General features: G+C 45.0%; 1 non-coding gene across 1 annotated transcript; it reads right to left on the bottom strand.

The window, feature by feature from the left end:
* Positions 1–4,910: 4,910 nt before the first annotated feature.
* trnar-ucg (transfer RNA arginine (anticodon UCG)) lies at positions 4,911–4,983 on the bottom strand. The gene has a single exon. It is a non-coding gene; the product is annotated as a tRNA-Arg (tRNA).
* Between the last annotated feature and the right edge of the window lie 905 nt (positions 4,984–5,888).

Raw genomic sequence — 5,888 nt, forward strand, 5'->3', positions numbered from 1 at the left:
GTCCCAATAACACCTGTGTCAATGCCTGGCCTCTTAAAGAAATGGCAGGTGTCTGGACTGTTTGTGCTCAATCGGAAAGTTCACTCTTCATTGTCCTGTGATTCCAGTTCCCAGGACATTCTGGCATGTGGTCAGGGGAGGGGAGATTTTGAACCTTGTGAAATCCACATTTATCCCCTTGGGCTGCAGAGTTCCCAAGCGCAATACGAAATCCTGTTCCTGCATCTTTCGGGTGGCGTCATTGTCTTCATGCAGGAGGCCCAGGATGGACATGTCACCAAAAACAGCCCAGCTAGTCCCCACCTCCCTAATTATTCCTCCCACCTCAAGCCCCACCCCCACCCCCTACCCACTAACCTCATCCCGCCCCCCTGACCTGTCCATCCTCCCTGGACTGACCTATTTCCCCCTTAACCCCCTACCTACATTCACCTTCACAGGCTCACACCCTGACTCTTTGACCTGTCTGTCTCCTCTCACCCTATCTTCTCCTTTCTCCATCTTCTATCCGCTTCCGCCGTCTCCCTACTTATTTCAGAATCCCCTTCCCCTCCTCCATTTGTGAAGAAGGATCCCGACGTGAAACATCAAGCTTTCCAGTTCCTCTGATGCTGCGTGGCCCGTTGTGTTCTGACAAGGCGAGGTATGTTCAAGGCTGAGATAGACAGACATTTCGTCATTTTGGGAGTCAAGTCAATTGTTGGGAAAAGCCTACCTGGTTCACTGATATCTTTTCAGGAAGGAAACTGCCATCCTTACCTGGTATGGCCTATATGTGACTCAAGGCCCACAGCAATGTGGTCGACTCTTTTCTGCCCTCTCTGGAAATTGGAAATGGCTGATAAATGTTGGCCTCTCCAAACATCGCCCTCAGCCTGCGTATGAATAAAGGATCTGCAGTTCTTGCTATCACCTGTTAACAGAAGCTTTTCTGCAATACATCTACTGAACAACATCAGATTATTACAGCCCCGTTTTCTCCGCTTTGAAATGCAGGGTAATAATATGAATCATTTCAAAACTTGGAGAGAGACACTTCGCTGGTGAAGGTGCTTCTGGTGTAAGAACAGACTTGGGAGTGTGTGCAAGTCAGGTTGCTTGGATTAGTGTCAAGTAAACTGGTTGGCTTTTAGTGCTTGCATCGCTCAGGCACGGATGCAATTCCCACTTAGGAAATGAAGATTTATATCTCTTCCTGTTAACCTCAGGAATGAAAATGAGTTGCTGGCTATGCACAGAACACACACCCTGGATCTAGCAGAATCAGTCCAATGAAAGTTTGCCTTCATGTTGGAGGATAATGGCAGCAGGGATATGATCACCACAAACTCCCCTCCAAGTTTCTTACCATTCTGAGTTTGAACCATGCCACTGTTCCTTCAGCGTCGCTGCTTCTAAATCCTGGAACTCCCTTCCTAATAACATCAAAGCTGCACCCACGTGCCAAGGAGTTTGAGTGTTCAAGAAATTAACTCATCACCTCCATCTGTGGGTTAATTAGGAATGGGCAATAAATCCAATCCGACTGAATGAAGTCTTATCCCAGGCATTAGGGTTCAAGTTGTAGTTTCTAACTGAACACCTATAATTGGTCAGGAACACGTTCAGAAGCAAAGTGTGGGCGTGAAGCCAAAGTGAAAGGCAATAATGGCTGGGGGGGGGGGGGCATGAGGCAGGAAGTGAGTGTGGAGCTGTTGGTGCAGGGCTCAATGTTGGCTCCAATGTTTCAGGCTTTACATTTGCTCAGTAACCAAAATGAACCTATTGCTCTTGTTAGGTTTGCTCAGTGTGTGTTAACGTTGTTCATGGGCCCCAAGAGGATGACTCCATGCTCTTTATCCAGTCAGGTGAAACAGGTGAAAATGTCAGTTTTAAACCAAAGGTTCCAGGCCCAAAACGTCAGCTTTTGTGCTCCTGAGATGCTCGCTGGCCTGCTGTCTTCATCCAACTCCACAATTTGTTACCTCGGATTCTCCAGCATCTACAGTTCCCATTATCTCAGGAGAAAATTGTCTCTTTCCATGTATGTTCACTGGAGAATATTCAGCTGTCAACAATCCGTGTTGAAAAGTGGGGTGAGATTGAAATTCTCAACAAGTAATACTGATACAGCAAAGTTCCCCAAGTTACTGTGATTGCATGGTTAAGGAAACGACCCTACGGGTTGGTAAAAAATCAGTGTGTAGTAAACAGGCGATCTTGAGTTAAAATCCCAGTGGTGCCTAAGATTTACATTGAAGAATCCTTGTTTCAACGTTTCTGAAATGCCATATAACAATAAAGTTACTTGCTCCCCTTTATTCATTCACAGACTGAAGGTGTCACTGGCTCGGCCAACATCTATTGCCCGTTGCTAATTATGCACCACGTTTGCTGTGGGTCTGGAGTCAGATGTAGGCGCAATCAATAAGGATTAAGGATGCCTGAAGGACATTAGGGATCCACGTGGGTTTTGGTCCCCTGATGATGGATGTATGGCCATCATTGCATTCTAAATTACATATATTTATTGAATTGAAATCCCATCATTTTCTGGGGGTGATATTTGAACTTAGGTCTCCAGAACGTTACCTGGCTTTCTGAATAAACAGTCCAGCGACAATACCACTTGACCATTACTTGCCCTGTCTGTGCAGAGAACTGAGCATGGTTCCTATGTTTTAGTGCAGACAGTTATCATTTGGTGCTGGCACTCCTGTCGCCTGTTTTCTCACCATCAGGGAATGGTTTCCTGCTAACAAATTATTCATCCTGAGGTTTGGTAGGAATAACAATGTGAGGCAGAATAAACTGCAGCCTTTCTGCGGAATATTGTGCTAATGAGACAGGCACCACGAACTGATCATGCTCATTCTCTGCTGTCACCATTCATTCATTTTACACCAACAGTAAAAACATCACAGTCATCATATAATTGTGGCATTTTGTTTCATTTCTGGTGGATTAGGAATTCTATTTAGAAGTCTAAACACTCATCATGTTTTGAGGGAATAAATGTCTCCTTGGCTCAGTCCTAAGTAACAGAAACACTATTTGGACAACGTGAGCCCAGTTCCAGGCTTTACAATCGGGGTGGGAAAGCCTCTCAGCAGCTCCAGTCTCAAACACTGTCCAGTCTTCAGACTTTTCAAAGAGCAGCAATGGGAAATGAGGGATATCGATATAGAATCCCTACAATGTGGAAACAGGCCCTTTGGCCCAACAAGTCTACACTGAACCTCAAAGCATCCCACCTCCCTATAACCCACCTAATCTACACATTCCTAAACACGACGTGCAATTTAGCATTGCCAATCCACCTACCCTGCACATCTTTGGACTGTGGGAGGAAACCCATGCAGACACAGAGATTACACAAATTCCACACAGACAGTCGCCCAAGGCTGGAATTGAACCCTGGTCGCTGGCGCTGTGGGGCAGTAGTACTAACCACTGTGCCACTGTGCTGCCCTCAATATGGATGGACAGAGTTGGATAATATAAAATTTGGTGAGGTGAATACCCAGAGACAAATAGAGATGCATATTGAGGTAGACACTAAAAGGACCAATTCTCCATTCGACCCCGCTGCTAACTAACTGAAAGGAAAAGACAAATAAAACCTTTTAATCAGAGACTTTCAGCACCTGACGGCCATGGAAGCAGCATTACCGGCGATAAAAGTCTGTTAAAGTTGTAAAGTTGACGACGGGAAATTCATGTGATATTTTAATAAATATGCTGATTTGACAGATATAAGTGATAATTTCCCTGGCATTATAATATTAAAAGGCATAACTGACCTGGTTCTGATGAATTGTCAGTGGATCTGAAATGTTAACTGCATCTCTCCACAGATGCTGCCAGGCCTGCTGGGCCTCGCTGTCAATCCCTGTTTTTGTTTCAGATTTCCAGCATCCACAGTTCTTTGTTTCACGTTAGCTTGAGTATCGTTTGGGACACAGTTAGTTACCTCACAGCCCCTTTCCTTCTCCTCATAGGGGAGGCGAAGCAATCCATGCAGAAGTTTGTCGGAAGAACACATCCAGTTCACTAATGCCCTTTCAGGACAGAAACTGCCCACCCTTACCTGGTCTGGCCTACATGTGACTACAGACACACAGCAATGTGGTTGATTGAATAAATGCTGCCGAGCCAGATACGCCAGTTAATGAATAAAAGTACAATGAGTCAGCAAAGCTGTCATCGCTAAAAGCGAGGAGGTAACATCTTCCACTCTGTATTTCAAACCAGAGCCGTGGCTCCAAAAGCGCCAAATCGGAACCACCAGGCAACCAAAGAACATGCTGGAGATGCTTGTATCATTTCTCAAAAACATTGCTTTTGCCTTTCCATTTTCGATCCTTTTGGTGACAGGTCAGTTTCTCCCAGTCTGAGTTTTTATCGCGTGGAAAAAGACTATCAGGGCCATTGTGTCTGTGTGTGTCATCAGGCGTCTATCCTATTCTAATCTCATTTTCCAGCATTTGGCCCACCGTGTTGTGCATTCTGACACATCAAGGGCAAATATCATTGAGATTAACCCTGTAATCAAGGTTTTGTGACAGTAAAACAGTGTTACAGCCTACTTATGGAACTCATCCTCATGTTTAGCCACAGAGGGAGATACACAGGCACATTGCTCAGGATGACATTTGCTCCAGGTGCTTCACGTTCACTCTCTGTCCCCACACGTGTCACCCAAAAGAGGCAGATTTATATGGAGCACAAGCAAGTTCTCCAGGCAATGCGACCTGTTGTTCTGAGCTCAGAAATGAAGCCAAATGTGAGCTGAAAAGGTCCCCAAAAGTGCTCAACTTCCCATTTCGTAGTTTAGCTTCAGGGAATCTGGCAACGAAATCACCCACCCTCTATTCTAACTTCAGGTGAACATGTCATCTTGCTAGCCTTGAAAACGGGCAGGTTGCACTCAAGCCAAGCAGGACTCGAACCTGCAATCTTCTGATCCGAAGTCAGATGCGTTATCCATTACGCCACTGGCTCACAATGATGAACTGGCTTCTTGTTGACTTGAGATGTTTACAGGGACCAAGGTGGAAATGTGATACATGAGGTGAGCACCAGCAAAGGCAATCTCTGTAACTGCTTCATTTCAATGGGCCTCATTTTGTGAAGCAGAAAATTTCACTTGCAAAAAAAAAACAAATTTGTCCTCAGATGCCTGCTTCATTGTCATCTGTTTCTCTGCTGAGACTTGGCATCATTTCATTCAGTTACTGCGCAAGTTTACCAACCAATCCAGTGAAACATAATTTCATACGATTACTAACCCTAAACCTTGGTCTGGTAAGTGAACGCATGTGATATATTCGCAGTAAACACCCTTTGTGATCATAGGCTGAAATCGATTTCATAAAGAACCACCCTCATGCTCTCCCGAACAGTAAAAAAAATCAGAGGCAACAACGGCTCATGTAGGATTCAAGCCAGCAACTTCTCACATTCCTAACAACCACCTGATGTGAGAATCAGACCACAAGGCCAATGACGCAGTCTGTGGACACCCCACGTAACAATAAATGAGGTGCCACTCAGGCAGTGATTTTGTCCCTACCTTGGATGTAGGAGAAAGAGTTCAAGTTCTATCTGCTCCAGAGGTATGTAATAACATATCTGAACGTGTTGCTTAAAAAAAAGTCCTACTTCCCAATGCAGCAGTGAACATTTTCTTTTTGTTCTGTCTCTCTGCCACGGAGTCAGAGCTCTCTCCATCAACAAATGCATTAAGCTATTTCACCACGGGCAGGCAGTGCTGGGAGTGGTATACACTTTGTCGCTGTCTCTCAAACACTGGAAGAAGGAAGGAGCAGAAGGCATGGAATCAGACTTGTGTAGCAAATTTTAAAGGCGAATTGGAATTTTCATCAAATGACGTTTATCAGTGGCAG

This window comes from Stegostoma tigrinum, chromosome 11 (genome assembly GCF_030684315.1).
Source record: "Stegostoma tigrinum isolate sSteTig4 chromosome 11, sSteTig4.hap1, whole genome shotgun sequence".
Taxonomy (NCBI): domain Eukaryota; kingdom Metazoa; phylum Chordata; class Chondrichthyes; order Orectolobiformes; family Stegostomatidae; genus Stegostoma; species Stegostoma tigrinum.